At 41.3% G+C, this 16,074-nt stretch overlaps 1 non-coding gene across 1 annotated transcript; it reads left to right on the top strand.

Annotated features, from left to right (window-relative positions):
• The first annotated feature begins 385 nt into the window (after positions 1-385).
• TRNAK-CUU (transfer RNA lysine (anticodon CUU)) lies at positions 386-458 on the top strand. Its single transcript has one exon. It is a non-coding gene; the product is annotated as a tRNA-Lys (tRNA).
• The last annotated feature ends 15,616 nt before the right edge of the window (positions 459-16,074 follow it).

Below are 16,074 nucleotides of genomic sequence, written 5' to 3'. Positions count from 1 at the left end.
CTCCAGACCCAGCTGTTGTGTCCAGCCACGCAGGTGTCGAGAACATTCTTGGTCCCCGGAGCGGCAGGGGGTGAGCGCTGTCTCAGCGGGGATCTCGGGGATAAACAGGAGGCACCCCACGCTCACTTCCGTCCTCTCAGCGGGAATTCAGGGGCGCCTGCATCAGCCCGCTTTACCGCTGACCACTAGAGGGCCATTTAAACATTTATTAAACAGTAAAAGTTTGTGTGCACAGAATCGGAAATGAAACACAATTTTGAGAGTAGTATAAAACTTTACCCAAAAAAATTATGGGAAAAAATTTAGATACAAAATATAAGTCTTGGAACGAGTTAAAACAATCTTATTACTTTGAAAAGATTTAGAAAAAGGATGTTGCTCAGCTGCCCGGCTAGCTCAGTCGGTAGAGCATGGGACTCTTAATCCCAGGGTCGTGGGTTCGAGCCCCACGTTGGGCGGTTGCTTTTCTGCGTTTTTTCCAATTCGCTATTACTTCATATGGTCCATAATAATTGAACTCAATCTAGACGATCTTACTTTCAAACAATTCAACACGTAACTGACTTCAATCCAGTGTTACTTATTTTCAAACAGTTCAACACATTAAAAATTATTAAGACTGAAGTTAAAAAAAGGGAACAATAAAACTAGAAAACGATTTCATATTATAAATACACAGTTAAAGGTTATCTGTGTATACAAATATTTGTTACTGAGTGGTCTATTTGAAGGTCAGTGGAATGCCAAAGGTTAGGAGATAGAAGACACGAAAAATTAATGAAATTGTGGGGTTCATAAATATTGCTCAAGTGATCTCTGTCAAAATGTTTGAAATGTGTAATTTTAACTTTATGCTCTGTGATACTGAAAATTAGTTTGGAGATCAGCTCTGATTCACAGGGTTTACTATGCACATTAATTTCATATCCTTGAATTCCTCTAAGTAATTTATTTTGTGCATTTGGGAAGGGCTAGTGATTATTATGGGCTGTTTAAACCACTGTAAGATTGTTTTAGTGATGATAGCTATTGTGAACAGACATAGGAGTTTCATAATTCTTTTTTTCTAAGTCAGTGATCCAAACCGAACATTTTTACTGTAGCAATTTTGCAGTCTCAAAACATATTCAATATCCTGTGATAAACCATAATGGAAAGTAATATAAAAAAGAATGTGTATGTATGTGTGTGTGTGTGCACGTGTGTGTGTAACTGAATCACTTTGCTGTACAACAGAAATTAACACATTGTAAATCAACTATACCTCAATTTAAAAAAAACCATATCTCAAAGCAAGTAATTATTTTTTCCTTCATATGTTTTCCTAAAAGAACTCAATTTCTTAGGGCGAAACTTTGCTTCTGTGTTCACAGCTGCAAATTCTTTCCTTGCTTAAATATTTCCTGTCATTCCCAGCAATTCTCAAACATTCTCCACAATTACCATGTGTTATTATCATCAATTCAGGATACTATTTCAGACTTTGGAAGAAACACATGGAAAATTTCACAATCGAAAATGAAGACCCCTAAATACTCCTGTTATTACAAAGGAATATTTAATCTCTAGGGGATGGGAGGTGAAGTAGAATTTTTTAAAAGGCAAACTCTGTCAGAGAAAATTCAAACTGGTAAATTGATGAGAAGTCAATGAAGATATACTTACTTTTAAATATATACCCATTTTAAGTTGAAGGTCAGTGTTATGGGTTGAATTTGTGTCCCCCTGATATTCGTATGTTGGAGTTCTAACCCCTAGTACTTCAGAATGTGACCTTATTTGGAAATAGGGTTGTTGCAGATGTAATTAGTTAAGATGAGGTCATATCAGAGTAGAATGCATGCTTAATCCAATATGACTTGTGTTTTTATAAAAGGGGGAAATATGGACACAGGTAGGCACCCAGAAATGCACATTTGGACACATGGGAAAATGCCACATGAAATAAAGGCAGAGATCAGAGTGATGTGTTTATAAGCCAAGGAATGCGAAAGATTGCCAGCAAACAACCAAAAGCTAGGTAAAAATCCTGGAACAGATTCTCCCTCAGGACCCTCAGAAAAAACCAACCCTACCAACACCTTGATCTTGGACTTCTGGCCTCCAGAACTGTGAGACAATGCATTTGTTGTTTAAGCCATCCAGTTGGTGGTATTTTGTTATGGTAGCCCCAGGAAACTAATGCAATCGGTGTTCTATGGGGAGGTGATTTTGATTTTAAATTTATTTTAGTACACGTTATATTAATAGTTGCCATCATCTTCATTTCATTTCAAACTTATATTAAATAGTTGTCATCATCTTCCTTTCCTTTCCTTTCATTTCCAAAGCTGTAGGAAAAGCAATGGTTTGTTTAGATGTGGACCTACATTCAGCTCAAGTGAGGACATTATGATCACAGCTCCTTCAGAAGTAATATTTAGAAATGAGCGCAATCTCAAACTATATTTTCTTATTGTTGGCTGGTGATTTATTATGTTGGCTAATGATTCATAACTGTTTGTACTAAAATAATATATTCAAAGATACACTAAGTTAAACACATTTTCTTCTCCCATCGAACTCATATTTGGAGGCTTTATATTCAATTATTCAATAAATAAATCACTTTAAGAAAGTGTGCTAATTCTCAGTGGTCCAGTTTCTTCAACAAATGAATGGCAAGAAAAAGAGAGTGACAGAGTGAACTCAATCAAATGAAATACATGGACCGTGTTTGGATCCTGATTTGAACCAACCAATCATAAGATTATAATGTGACATACACAATACAATCATTAGATTGTATGAGACAATCCTGGGAATTTGAACACTCACTGGATACTTGAAGATATTAAGGAAGCATTTATTTTTAAATGTAATAATGGTACTGTGTTTTTAAAAAGCCCTTATCATTTAGAGATATGTACTCACTTGTTTAGAAATGAAATAGACATATTTGGAATTTGTGTGTATTTATTTTGTTGGGGGAGGAATAATTGGGTACCAACGGGGTAGTACCTTTGCTGGGGAAAGGGGCAGATGAGGGACTGAAGTAGGAAAGGGACTTTTCACTATCTTCATTTTTATATTAAATTTTTTTGAGTTATTGAATTTTGAATTATTTTGAAATATTTTGTATTCAAAACGTTAAAAAAAAGAAGTGTACTTCAGGGTTTTGGTGTGGTGGTGTGGTCACAAAGAGACCCTTGCCCCTTCTTTTGATGCTCTAAGCAGTACAGACCAGATGCTGTACAGACAATGGAGTGAGGGTTCTCTGTGGGTTTCTGTGGTCAAAGAAGGGGTTGTGTTAAAGGAAGACTGAAGGAGAAGTTGGCGTCAGATAAATGGAGAGGCGTCTGGAATTCACGGGGTGCATAGCATGTTGGGGGGGGGCGGGTTAGAAAAGGCACTGATGAGACAAGTATAAAGCCTGGAGGATGGTTGGGGACTGTTTGTGGAAGGACTTCAAATGCCAAGCTAAGGACTTTGGGATTTATCCTCCTTAACGTTTCTTAAGCACCAATTCACTGTTCAACACCGCATTAAGCCTTTCCATGCAATTCGCACAGTAAACGGATGGAAAGGTACTATTATTCTTCCCATTTTGCAGCTGAGAAAACTACACACTTTTTGAACAGGGGAACCGACATGAGGAAATTCATTTGTGTGTATATTCAATAATAGCTCAAAGAATTTAGGTGACAAAAATTTGCACAAATAGGGCAGGTGCAGAACCCCGACCTTGGTATCGTGTGGTATTATTCACGTTGGCCTCTTTCAGAGGTGGGCTGAACTCCATTATCTCAAAAAGCCAGACTTCGACTCCCCGCAGCCTGCCTTGTGTCTCCCTCTCCGTCCTCATTTCCCCAGGACCAGGGCTGGAGAAGGGGAGGAGCAGGACCCGACAGATGGCCGTCAGTCCCACCAAATAAACCGGCAGTGAGCTTGCTAAACAATGAAACTTCTAGACGCAGACTCCATTACCTACCCTCTTCCGGCCAGATTGCTGACCCTAAAGCTTTCCTATGAAGATACTAGTCGAGATGCTATTGAAAGCAGGCTTCAGAGGTAGCCTTTTCTCTCAGGCCATTTCAAAGCCCACATCTTTGTGGCCGCCTAAGGGCCTCCGAAACTGGGCCTTTCCCATTCTTTTATTGCGGGTGAGGCGCCGCCTCCCTTCCTATCGCCCCAACAACACACAAAATCAAATTTAAGCTTTAAAAATCCCAGGCAGTCAGGGGGTGGGGGAGGGGCAGAGCATTAGGGGGTGGGGGATGGGAAGAAGCCGCCGGCCCTCCCCCACCTCGCGGCGCCTCAAGTGCCTTGGAGCTACCAATCCTGGCTTGCCCCGGGACGGCGCCGGCGTAGGGCCACGTGCGCAGCGGGCTGCCATTGGCTGGAGTAGCGGCTGCGTGGGTCGCGATGCTGTAGGCTCCGCGGGTGCTGGTAAATCCGGCCCAGGAGGTAGAGATGGCGGTGCCTGACGGCGCGTCTGACGCGGAGTTGGGTGGGATAGAGAGTAGGGGGCAGTAGTCGGGGGAGGTAGGAGAAGGAGGAGGCGGCTGCGAATCGCTTACAAATGGCTCCGAAGCATGGCCTGAAGTCTAAATTCCAGGAGAGTGAGTCTGAGCCCCTGGGGAAAAGGCGTCTAACAGCGTGTTAAGGGAGAGGGAGAAGAATTGTAATAGGGGAGGGGCAAACGCGAGTCCTAGCAGCCTCGCTGCTCCAGCAACCGCCGCTCAGCCATTGGTGGGCGCAGCAGCGGGCCGCTCCCCAAAGCGAGCAACTGTCAGTGAGCCACCCGTAAGTGGTCCCGCTCAGCCATTGGTGGGCGCCACAGTGGGCCTCTCCCCCTCCCCTCTTCTCTATAAAAGGAGCGGGAATTTGGATTGAGGTAAAATGGTTTTTTTTTTTTTTTTTGAGTTGCTAGTCTGCCATCTTTTGGGTCGGCTAGCTTTCTGATTAAAATTGTTATTCCTTGTTCCAACAACTCAGCACCCGATTTATTGGTCTGTCTTGCGGCGAGCAGAACAAGGCTGGGCTCGGTAACAGGCGCAGGAGAGGGAGGCAGGCGGGCTGGGTTGGTTGAGGTTCGGGGACCGGGGGCGGCAAGGGCTGCGCTGCGAGGAGACAGCGGGCAGGTCTTTGTGCGGGGAAAGCGCATTGCGGCGGGTTATTTCGGTGCGTCATGAGGAGACAAAACCTTGTGAAGCGAAAGGGTTAGGCAGGCGTTAGAGTGGCAGAGGGAGCCGTTGCCGCGTGGCAAAGCGTTAGTGCAGTGTTTGTTCTGAGGAAGAAGGCCTGGAGAAAGTAGCCTATTGCAGGGAGGCGACGGGTGCGCCAAGGTGGCCGTTAGGGGAAGAGATGTGGCATGAGGGAGGGGAAGGAGCGGCGGCGGTTTCGGGCGCCGGTGCGGGGCCCTCCGGCTGCGTGGGCGGCCAACGGCTGGTGCTCCGGGGGCGACCTCGAGCCCCGAGGTGGTCGCGCTCAGTGGAGCCTCCGGGCTGCGGCTGGGCTGGGGGAGCTTCGCGCCTGGGGGCGGGAGAACTGCGTTGTAAAACGACCGCTGCAAGATGGCCATCCCATCTTGGCCGCCAGCGCCTGATTCCCCGGCTCCCAGCCGCAGACGCCGCTTTAGGGCAGATGCAGCGCCCCCTTCTTCCACCGCCACCGTCCGGGGACCTGTTCTGCGGTGCTTACCCCAAAGAGGTGGGTGGGGACAGGAAAGAAAAAGCGCGAGCGTCTGGGTCGGCTTTGTGTTGCCCGAAGGCATCCCTTTGCTTTCTGAAAAGCCGAGTGCCAACATCCTATGGGAATGTGAGTGCGCTCTTGCTGTGCAGTTGCTTGTAAAACAATAAATAAAAACTACCTTAATGGTATTCTGTTTCCATTTATAAGTTCCATTGCCTTGGTGTCATCTTTTAAGTACAGCAGTTGTTTGACTAATTGCAATAATATGTGATTAACAGTGATTCGAAAGTTGAGTTTTTATAGTCTTTGATCGACGTGCCTTGGCTGACGGTAGAACTTGATTTCTAGTGGAAGGCAGCTAGCTCTTTAATTTTCACAATTAACGCATCTATTAATTTATATTAAAGTGGAGGTTAATAGTAAACTAAAATGGAAGTAAAATTCTGTAAGTCAAGCAAGAACATTTTAAAATTCCCATTCATTATGGGTGTATGTGTTACAATGGATGTCGAGACGTCTGCAAAAGTTGTAGGGATTTTCAAACTTTAATGTGCGTTAGAATTACTTTGAGTCATGTACACAAAACACAATTCTACTGTAACTTTATGGAATATTTAACAGGTTTCCAAGGGTGTTTCTGCTATAACTGACTCTTAATACCTGCTTTCTCCCACCCTGAGGAGTTGTGTGAGTTCTATGGATTGCCTTTTTTTTTAAAAAACTAGATGTTTTGCAGCAGGGATTCTTAATCTAGGGTCAGTGTTTATAATTCAGAAGATCCGTGAACTTGGACGGGAAAAAGTTTTTTGCTATTGTCTCGCTAAAATTTAGTATTTCAGTTATGAATGTAGATCCCCTCCCCCACAAAAAAAGCAAAGAAAACCCGGGACTTCCCTGGTGGCCCAGTGGTAAAGAATCAGCTTTCCAGTGCAGGGGACGCTGGTTCCATCCCTGGTGGGGGAACTAAGATCCCACATTCCGCTGGGCAGCTAAGTCTGCGCGCCAGAACTACTGAGCTTGCACTCCTCAACTACAGAGCCCGCGTGCTCTGGAGCCCGCATGCCACAACTAGAGAGAGAAAACCAGCATGCCACAACTAGAGAGGAGCCCACGCACCACAATGAAGAGTCTGCACGCCGCAACTAAGACCCAATGCAACCAAAAAAAAGAAATAAAAGAAAAGTAAAAAAACAAAAAACCCCACAGTAGTATTAGCTGTATGTTTTCACATCCCAGCATTACAGTTGTGGGAGATACATTCGGATGTAATGTATGCTCTTCATTACTTCAGAATTGTGATAGTTATTGGATCAACAGCTAAATGTTTACATCGGTTAAGAAGCTCATATAATACCATAGAACATGATATTTTAAATGTTTTGAAAACTATTTCAGTACAGTTGGTTTCCTTTGTAATACTGTTTTACGTGTTTGTAGAAAAATTCTGGGAAAAGGCCCAAAGGCTTAATCAGACTGAAGGGTCCATGGTGCAAAAAATTAATCCCCACTGTAGGATATCAAAGGAGAATCACCCAGGTCTGGGACAGTTAAGGATGGCTTTCTGGAGGAAGTGCTTTAGTTCTAAGCTAGAGGGATGGTAGAGTGAGAGGAGATAATAGTGAAGGAGAATCCATGTGCTGCTATAGTGTTGAATTAGACAAGAGTAGGAACCAATGTATCTGCAAGATTTAATTAATTTTTGGCTGCATCGGGTCTTTGTTGCTCCGTGCGGGCTTTCTCTAGTTGCGGTGTGCGGGCTTCTCATTGTGGTGGCTTCTCTTGTTGTGAACCACAGGCTCTAGGTGCATGGGCTTTCAGTAGTCGTGGCACTCTGGCTCAGTAGTTGTGGAGCATGGGCTCAGTTGCTCTGCAGTATGTGGGATCTTCCTAGACCAGGACTCGAACCTGTGTCCCCTGCAGTGGCAGGCGGATTCTTAACCACTGTGCTACCAGGGAAGCCCCTCTATAAGGTTCTGAAGCTACCCAAGAATCTGCAGTTACCATCACTTTCCAGACATGTTTTCTACTCTTGTGTCAAAGTTGAGTTGTATAACCATCTTTAAGAAGTTATAATTATTTATAAGACATTTTCAGAGAATATCTTGTAAGGAAAAAGGAATATTCTGTTGGAACTAAAAATTGTATTAAAACACTGCAGAAGAATTGAGCTTCTGTAATGGTGGGAATATGAATGATCAGAAACAGTTTTTTTCATGATTCTTTTAAACTTGAAAGTTTTTCTTAATTTAATAATGATACAACATATGTTATAAGCAGTTTTTAAGCACAGTGACTGGTTTGCACCGGACTTGGTCTTCCACTTGAAATGTTAAAGCATAAGGTAAAGAAGACTATTGGGCGTCTAGCCCCTTGTCGGGGGGAGACTCTTTTGGCTGGTCAGGAGACTGACTGATGCTGGGCTTTGAGTAATGTTCCCAGTAAGCAAACCAGTGGGAGGATGGGGAATTGGAATCTCATCACCCTTGAATTTGAGAGCATTGGGCAAAATTAGCTTTAGAGTTTGATACTAGCAAGGATTAAGGTTTAAAAAACCATATCTGAGACAGTGGTTTGCTCCTTCCCCAATTAACAGTGTTTTCACTTCGGTGATAAAATAGGCATTTGTTATCTTGGCTCATACTCCTCAACTTACTGTGTATGTTTTCAACAGGATGTTAGGGCCAGGTAGCTAGAATGGAGGTCAAAGGGTCTTAGCCTCAGTGCGGTTGTCTTTGGTGGCAGCAGCCAAAAGGAGGGAGAGGGGAGTAAGGCCACTTTCAGGGTGCTTTAAAGAGTACCTGGAGAGTTAAATTAGGCACAGAGGTCTGATCTTTGGTGCTGCTGCTTAGGCCCTAAACCTGGATCTACATCCCCATGGTCTCATTCTTGTCCACAGTATTCAGCAATGGCTCCAGCCCAGCGTTCTCTTGAGCTCCAGACGTATATACTCAACTGCTTACTAGATGGCTCCAGTTTGGACATCCTGTAGCCACTGTAACTTATTCCAAAATTGATCTGAAACCCCCTCCCTCCATTTCCTTTTCTGATTAATGCTCCCACCATGCTGGAAGTCAGTTTAAACTGTTTCTGCTTTGGCTTAGCTGTCCTCACTGCTTTTGATTCATACCTATTTCTGTTCTATCCCTGTTGGGAAAAGTCTTTGGTCTCCCTGTTTTTAGTCTCCACTTTCAGTTCTGCATAGGCCTAGCAGCCTCAGGCAGTGGTTTCTCAGAGTGGACTACTGCACAAGAATTTATATCATGTTTCTTCTATGCTTTTGTACCAATTGTTTTCCTCAGCTTGGGCCCTTCCCTGTGACCTTCCCAAGTAGCTTATCAGTCACTCTTCTTATTGTTTATGAAAACAGTTAAAATATGAAATCCAGTAAATTTTGTAAAACTATTTGGTTACATATCAGTGTCACCCATACTGCTCTATAGTCGCTTCAGAACTGAGCTAGTAGAGGCTATTTTAATTTTAGAGCTAGAAGAGCTGACTGTGTTGGCACTTCGGTTCCCTCTGGGTCTGTTGAAACCAAGTGGACTGAAAATAATGTGAGAAATCTATTTCTTCTACAATCAAATGATATTTTGAGGTACTGCCAAGAATTGCCTGCCTGATTTGTCTGATGAGCAGGGATGTCTTCCAGATCTTATTCCAGTCCCTAACATTTAGTCTTGCAAGTCTTAATGGTAGGTTCAACATAGAGTGTAAGTTCCAAAGGTTAGAATTCTTGTCTGGTTTTTGTTGTTGTTTATTGAAGCAGCCCAATACCCAAGCATCATTGACCACACTGAAGGCATGAACATAGTGGGACCTCTTTAAAAAAAAAACAGCGGTATCTGATGCACATTGAAATTTTTTTGTATGGAATGTTTTTCTTAATCAGTTTAAAAGGGTTGGAAGCAGAGAAAGAATAAGTAGAGCATAAGGTCTTAAAATTTCTTTAAATCCCAGATGTATATTGAAAAATAAACCAACCCTGCCAGTAGATGGCTGTAGTAGATTTTATTTGCTTAGCAGGTGATACATGATTTGACGATTTAAATAGGTCGATATCCTAATTGTTTTTAGTCGTTTACATTAGATGCTAAGGTTTTTTTGTTATATTCAAGTTTGATCTGAAGTGTTGATGGATACATTGCCTTACTCACTTGCCTAATTTTTTTGAGAAATATCGTAATACAAGTGTGATGGCTCTCCCAGATGTGACTATTCTTAAATATGAAGAGAAATCACAACTAACCTGGTACTTCTTTTTTCTTTTTTACTTTTACAGGTGAGAGAGTGCTGTGCTTTCATGGGCCTCTTCTTTATGAAGCTTGGGTTAGCGAAGAAGTTCATTCGGTTTTCCTGTAAGCTGGCTCTAGTAGCATTTAGTTGTCTTTAACTTCGTTCAAAACAATTTTGTTAGATTGTATTGTGACAGCTGTTATACCAGCGTGCATTTAAAAAAAACTTATCAAAATTGGTGAATTTTTGTGTGGCCATTTTAATATTGAAGATGGAAAAAAAAGCAACATTTTCAGCATATTATGCTTTATTATTTCAAGAAAGGTAAAAATGCAACTGAAATGCAAAAAAGATTTGTGCAGTGTATGGAGAAGGTGCTGTGACTGATCGAACATGTCAAAAGTGGTTTGTGAAGTTTCATGCTGGAGATTTCTTGCTGGACGATGCTCCACAGTCTGGTAGACCAGTTGAAGTTGATAGCGATCAAATTGAGACATTCACTGAGAACAATCAACATTATACCACGCGGAGATAGCCGACATACTCAAAATATCCAGATCAAGTGTTGAAAATCATTTGCACCAGCTTGGTTATGTCAGTCGCTTTGATGTTTGGGTTCCACATAAGTTAAGCCAGCGGTTCCCAACCTTTTTGGCACCAGGGACCGGTTTCGTGGAAGACAGTTTTTCCACAGATGGATGGGGGTGGGGGATGGGGGGCGGCGGCGGGGATGGTTCAGGCTGTAATGTGGGCAATGGGGAGCGATGGAGGGCGGCAGATGAAGCTTCACTAGCTTGCCTGCCACTCACCTCCTGCTGTGCGGCCTGGTTCCTAACAGGCTGTGCACCGGTTACCGATCCGCGGCCTGGGGGTTGGGGACCCCCGAGTTAAGCAGAAAAAAAAAAAAAACCTTCTTGACCATATTTCCACATGCGATTCTATACTTAAATGTAACGAAAACATTCCATTTTTAAAACAAATTGTGACGGGTGATGAAAAATGGATACTGTACAATAATGTGGAACAGAAGAGATCGTGGGGCAAGCGAAATGAACCGCCACCAACCACACCAAAGGCCGGTCTTCATCCAAAGAAGGTGATGTGTATATGGTGAAATTGGAAGGGAGTCCTCTATTATGAGCTCCTTCTGGAAAACAAAACGATTAATTCCAACAAGTACTGCTCCCAGTTAGACCAACTGAAAGCAGCGTCCGAAATTAGTCAACAGAAAATGCATAGTCTTCCATCAGGATACCACAAGACCACATGTTTCTTTGATGACCAGGCAAAAACTGTTATATCTTGGCTGGGAGGTTCTGATTCATCCGCCGTATTCACCAGACATTGCACTTTCTGATTTCCATTTATTTTGGTCTTTACAAAATTCTCTTAACAGAAAAAAATTTCAATTCCCTGGAAGACTGTAAAAGGCACCTGGAACAGTTCTTTGCTCAAAAAGATGAAAAGTTTTGGGAAGATGGAATTATGAGTTGCCTGAAAAATGGCACAAGGTAGTGGAACAAAATGGTAAATACGTTGTTCAATAAAATTCTCAGTGAAAATGAAAAATGTGTCTTTTATTTTTACTTAAAAACCAAAGGCACTTTTTAGTCGTTGGATAATACCAGATTTCAATGGTTGATAGCTTTAGTGAGAGCTGCCTGTTTCATATATTTTCATAGATTCATAGTTCCTCATCTTCTCTCTATGGGTGTCTTAACTGCTTGCTTAGTGGGTCACATAAAGCATTGCTATCTTGCCATTCATCTTACTGACCTGCTAAAGGTCCAGTAGTTGGAAAGAGCATTTGAGGGGGAAGATAGAAGATTGACTATTTATGGGAGCAAGATAAGCTTTGTGTAATTAGTGACTTGTGAGAAAATACTACCAAAGTCAATTTTATTTGCAAATATAATATGCTGAGTAAGCACTGAGTAGTTATGTTAAAGGTAAAAGCTAACATTTAAAATGAGTACATTTAACTTCTATTTGTTGGATTGTCTGGCAAAGTTTGAATCCTGGGGGTTCCCTTTCCCTTTTCTCTGTATTAATGTTGTGCTCAGGTAATAAAAACTGATTTTACATTTAGCCAAAGATAAATGGGATAATGCATTACCAAGTCAAAAATGTTTTTAGTATTTTGTTTCTGGTAACTTTTTTAGCACAAATATTTAAGATGCGTCAACATTTTTTAACAGTTGTAGTTTTTAAAAAAATGAGCAGTATACTAAATAGAATAATATTTAGTTAAAGGCAATTTCTACATATGTTCTTGGTGAATAGTTTATATTTGTGAAAATAGCCTTAATGATTGTAAAGTGTTGGGCTTCCTTGGTGGTGCAGTGGCTTAGAATCCACCTGCCAATGCAGGGGACACGGGTTCAAGCCCTGGTCCGGGAAGATCCCACATGCCGTGGGGCAACTAAGCCGCCTGTGTGCCACTACTATTGAGCCGGTGCTCTAGAGCCTGTGAGCCACAACTACTGAAGCCCGCGCACAGCAACGAAGACCCATGAAGACCCAACTCAGCCAAAAATAAAAATAAATTAAAAAAAAAGAAAGATTGTAAAAGTGTTGGTGTGATTAGTATTTTTTAGTGTTTTTTTTTTTTTTTTTTTAGTCCACACTGCAAGGCATGCAGGATCTTCCCCGACCAGGGATTGAACCCATGCCCTGCTGCATTAGGAACATGGAGTCTTAACCAGTGGACAACCAGGGAAGTCCCTATTTTTTACTTGTTTTGAATACATAGATGTATGTTTTTAAAGTTCTAAAATGGCTGAAATTGGATTTATGGAGGTGGTCAAGAACTTTATGTGTGTGTACATATATCTTAATGGTGTAATACTGATACAGTTTATAAGTCTATTTTAAGTCCTATTGATCATTTGTATCCTTGAATGTTACTTTTGTTGTAGCAACTTCTGGCAAACTCTACTAGACTGGCAGATTTTTCTGCTCTGGCGGCAGATTTTTCTGCTCTGGCAGCAGAAACACTCTAGTGAACAATTTAAAACGGCTATTGGAATATCTTAAACTATTGTGGTTCTCTTGGTTTGCCTCTGATAAAAACTTTCTTTTTAAAGATTTTTTTGATGTGGACCATTTTTAAAGTTTTTACTGAATTTGTTACGACATTGCTTCTGTTCTATGTTTTGTTTTTTTTGGCTGTGAGGCATGTGAGATCTTAACTCTCCGACCAGGGGTCGAACCCACACCCCCTGCACTGGAAGGTGAAGTCTTAACCATTGGACCGCCAGGGAAGTCCCCATGATAAAAGCTTTTAAATCCAAAACGAGATAGTCATCACTTTTTCATAGTTAATGATACTTCCTCTAATAATTCAATCTAATTTGTTTGACTGCAGCCCCTATGGAAAACAGTACGGCAGTTCCTCAAAAAATTAAAGATAGAATTACCATATACTCCAACAATCTCACTTCTGGATGTACATCCAAAAGAATTGAAAACAGGATCTCAAAGAGATATTTGTGCATCTATGTTCACTGAAACATTATTCACAATATCCAAGTGTTGGAACTAACACAGTATTGTGAAGCAATTATACTCCAATAAAGATCTATTAAAAAAAAAGTCTGTCAACAGGAATGGGTAAAGAAAACGTGGTCTATACATATAATAGAATATTTTTCAGTCTTAAAAAGGAAGGAAATTCTGACACATGCTACAACATGGATGAACCTTGAGGACATTATGCTAAGTGAAAGAAGCCAGTCACAGAAAGACAAATACAGTATCATTCTACTTGCATCAATATCAGGGATCTAAAATAGTAAACTTGCAAGCAGAAGGTAGAACGATGATTTTCAGGGGTTAATGGGAGGCGGAAGTGAGGAGCTGTATAGAATTGCAAGATGAGAAAGTCCTAGAGACCCTTGTACAATAATGTGGGCAGAGTTAACAATACTATATGCTTAATAATGTTTAAGATAGTATTATGTTACATATTTTTACCACAGTTTAAGAAAGTCAGCTTCCTTGGATATTTGTACAACATGCATAGGGATGAAAATGTAAAAATCTTTTTTAGATGTTAAGAGATCTAAGTATTTGGAGGAATTAACTATGTTTTTGGACCAGAAGTCTCAGTACTTTCAATTCTCCATAAACTGATCTATAGATTGAATGTAATCTTAATCACAAAAGCAGCAGTTTTTGGGTTTTTTTGGTGGAACTTGAGAAGCTGATTCTAAATTTTATATGGAAATGGCAAGGACCAAAAATAGCCAAGATAGTCTTAAAGAAGTATTGGAGGAAAGTGGGAAGTTTTCAAATTTACTATAAAACTAAAATAATACAATGTGTTACTGGCAAGACTGGCTGTGTAATTTTCAGGACCCAGTGTAAAATGAAAATGTGAGGGCTTTCAAGAATTCTAAGACATTAGTAGGCGAATATTACATCAAATGCTGGGCTCTTCTGAGCATGGGGCCCTGAGCAGCTGCATTGGTGGCAAGCCCATGAATTCGGCCTGATTATTGGCTCAAAAATACAAAATAAACCAATGGATCAAAATAAAGAGCCCAGAAACAGGCCCAGGCACATAAGCGCATTTGACTCACGACAAAAGGTGGCCCTGCAGGAGCAATGGGGAAAGGACAGGCTTTTCAGTATATACTGAGGAGAGAAAAGTCCAAGTGCATAAAAGTATACGCTTGAAACGATGAAAAAGTCCTTAAAAAAGGAAGAAAATTCTAACACATGCTACAACATGAATGAACCTTGAGGACATGATGCTATGTGAAATAAGACATGCCAAAGGACAAGTATAGTATGATTGCACTTACATGAGGTACTTAGAGTAGTCAAATTCATAGAGACAGGGGAATGGCTTCTACCAGGGGCTGGGAGGAGGGGGGATGGGGAATTATTATTTTATGGGTACAGAGTTTCAGTTTGAGAATATGAAAAATTCTGGAAATGAGCGGTGCTGATGGTTGCAGAATAGTGTGAATGAACTTAATAATTAATATGGTAAATACCATGTTATATATATTTTAACAATGAAAAAGAAAGATGAAAAGCAAATAATATAACTGTAGAAGAAAATATAGAAGAATAACTTCATGATCTTGGCCTAGAGAAAGGTCTTTTAAGCAAGATTCAAAAGACACTAATGATAAAATGTTTGATGGCTTTGATTCATTTAAATTACGGAACTTTTCTTTATCAATGATACCATTAAAAGAGAGAAACATTAAGTCACAGAGTGGAAGAAGATATTTGCAACACATCTAACCAGCAAGGGGTTCATATCCAGAATATATAAAGTACATCTAAAAATCAGTAAGAAAGATATAGAACAGCAAGTAAAATGGAAAAATGGGCAGGTATTTCCAAAGAGAGGGCATCCAAATGGACAATAACATACACATGTGCTTTAACCATGCAAGTTAAAATCGCAGTGAACTAGCTCCACACAACAAGACTGGCACTGGCAGGGGTTGGTAAGGGTGTGAAATCACAGGAACTCTTAACACTGCTGGTGCTGTAATCACTTTGGAGAATGGTGTGCCAGTGTCTTCTAAGCTGAAGATTTGCACACCCACGAGCCTGCAGTTCCTCTAGGAGCTACTTACTAGCATGTGTGTGTGTGGCAGCCAAAGACATACGCAAGTATGTTCTTAGCAATATGTTGATCATAGCCTCTGCCATGGACTGAATGTGTCCCCCAGATCCATACGTTGAAACTCAATCCCCAATGTGATGGTATTTGGAAGTGGGGCCTTTGGGAGGTCATGACGGTGGGGCCCTCATGTGGGATTAGTGACCTTATACAAGAGACACCAGAGTTTCTCTCTCTCTCTGCCATGTGAGATCACACGGGAAGACAGCCATCTTTAAATCACGAAGATGTCTAGATGGCTTTCACCAGAACCCGACCTCTGACCATGCAGTCTCCCTCATCTTGGACTTCCCACCTCCAGAACTGTGCAAAATAAATGTTTGTTGTTTTAGCCACCCAGTCTGTGGTATTTTTGTTATAGCAGTCCCCAAATGGAAACAGTGCAAATGTCCATCCATAGTGTAATGGACTAAAAAAGAAAGCATGTTCATACACTGAATTCTATAGAGCAGGAATAGAATGAACTACAGATGCATCCAGCAACAGTGTTAAATCTTCAAAGTACATAATATTGACAGAAA

The sequence above is a fragment of the Delphinus delphis genome, chromosome 2 (assembly GCF_949987515.2).
Source record: "Delphinus delphis chromosome 2, mDelDel1.2, whole genome shotgun sequence".
Taxonomy (NCBI): domain Eukaryota; kingdom Metazoa; phylum Chordata; class Mammalia; order Artiodactyla; family Delphinidae; genus Delphinus; species Delphinus delphis.
This window is presented reverse-complemented; position numbering and strand designations above follow the sequence as displayed.